Source organism: Trichechus manatus, unplaced genomic scaffold, assembly GCF_000243295.1.
Source record: "Trichechus manatus latirostris isolate Lorelei unplaced genomic scaffold, TriManLat1.0 scaffold00136, whole genome shotgun sequence".
Taxonomy (NCBI): Eukaryota; Metazoa; Chordata; class Mammalia; order Sirenia; family Trichechidae; genus Trichechus; species Trichechus manatus.
The window spans coordinates 119624-121546 of record NW_004444072.1 but is presented as its reverse complement, the minus strand read 5'-3'; the positions used below and the strand labels follow the sequence as shown (position 1 = coordinate 121546).

The window sequence follows — 1923 nt, the reverse complement described above, 5'->3', positions numbered from 1 at the left end:
GACCAACAGATTCCACCTGTTCGTCTGGGAGACGGTGAGGCAGCAGGACTTGGAGTATATGGCCCACTGTACTCTCTGCTATGGTAAGCCTGGGCAGCATTTCTGATCAGACTGATGCCTTTACAACAGGGTGAACAAATTAATGGTCACTGGCCAAATCTGCTTGCAGATGTGTGTTTTCTTGGCATGAACAGTTATAAAATCTGGGAATTCCGTATTAAGTCTAGATTTCCAGTTTCTCTTAGAAATTCAGAATTGTCTTGAGAAGCACAGACACTGCATTCCCATCTGGCCACATCAGTCAGAGCTGAGTTGTGTCTGCTCCCTTTTGATGGGGCATCGTCTGCTAGTGCCCTACAGCTCCTACGCCTTCTTATCATCTTACCCCTGGCTCTGCTGTGCTCACAATCTGTCGTGCCAGCCTCCTGTAGATGGCTGTGCTTGTGCTTCCTGCCTTAATGGCACCTTAGTGTGAAGGGTAGAGCACTGAACAAAGAGTCAAAAGTCCTGGGTTCTAGGCCTGGAACTACCATTGACTGGCAGTAGGACATTGGCAAGAAATTCAATGTCTCTAGGTCCCCAGCCTCCATCATTTTACCGCACACCTCACGCTATCTTGTGCCAGAGAGAGCTTTCCACTGAAACCCATCCATGCCCATGTGTGAAGAGCTCCCATCCATATCTGCTTCACCCAGGGCCTCAGTGAGCCTGGAAAGCGCATTCAAAAGGGGATTTAATTCTCCCTGGTGGCGCAGTAGTTAAGAGCTTGAGTGCTAACCAGAAGGTCAGCAGTTGAAATCCACCAGCCACTCCTTGTAAACTCTATGGGATGGTTCTACTCCGTCCTACAGGGTCACTATGAGTCGGAATCGACTTGATGGCAACGGGATTGGTTTTTTTTTTTGTATTTGATCCACATTAAGACCTACCACTGCCATGAGAGGTTTGGCTGTGAGAACTTGGTCAAGTCAAATACAGTAACTACTATTTGTATAGTTCATGAACTGCTTTCACATCCATCAACTCATTTGACACATCACCTCTCTGAACTTCAGCTTCCTGTCCTGATGTTTACTGAGCTCTTACTATGTGCAGGCATTGTGTTGAGCATTTCAATATAGTAACTCATTTTTCATTTAAACCTCACAAACAGCCTCATAAGGGAGATACTATCATCATCATCTCCACCTGAGAGATGAGGAAACCAACACACTGGGAAGGCTACCTTTGCCCAAGGTAGCCCAGCGCAAACCATTTACACCAGCCAGGGAGCTCCATAGAGCGAGGTAGAGCCTAGATTTGAACTAGGCAGTCTGCCTGCAGAACTTTTTGACTTCAACCTCTATGCTGTGTAAATCAGGGGCTTTTAACCTTTTTTGTACCATAGACCCCTTTGGCATCTGGTTTAAACCTCCAGCCTCCTCAGAATAGTGTTTTTAAATGCACAGTGAACTACAGAGAATTACAAAGGAAAATAATTACATTGAAAATATATTATCGAAATGTTAAAATTTGTTGATATAGTAAAATATGTGCTTCTTTGTTAACGGACTAAATAAAATGTAGCAGAGGGTCTAATAACTGTTGTCACTTTGAAGTGGTGATGAGTGTGAATAGTATTGAGCTATCTGTAACAACCGTGGTATGATATGGAAATACCAGCGATTTCTATTGGTGACCGAGTCACAAGTATTGCCAATGCTGTAGTGGTTTGTTGCCTATATGCATATTGGAAGGAAATGCTAAATTTCATTTAATCATTTTTTGACCTACAAAAATGGCAATTTCATATGTGTCTTTAAAGTCACTCCCAGCCCCTAGCAGTCCATGTTTTTATGTGGTTTCCCAAACACTCACTGCTGTTGATGTACCTACTGAATAAGCAATTCACCTATAATTCTTTTTCTGGGGAATGAGAGTTGT

General features: G+C 43.5%; 1 protein-coding gene across 1 annotated transcript in view; it reads left to right on the top strand.

Moving 5' to 3' along the window:
* The window catches only part of LOC101359051 (collagen alpha-4(VI) chain-like), a gene marked incomplete at both ends in the record, with an annotated part of 117232 nt that overhangs the window by 111570 nt on the left and 3739 nt on the right, over positions 1-1923 (top strand). The window lies entirely within an intron of this gene.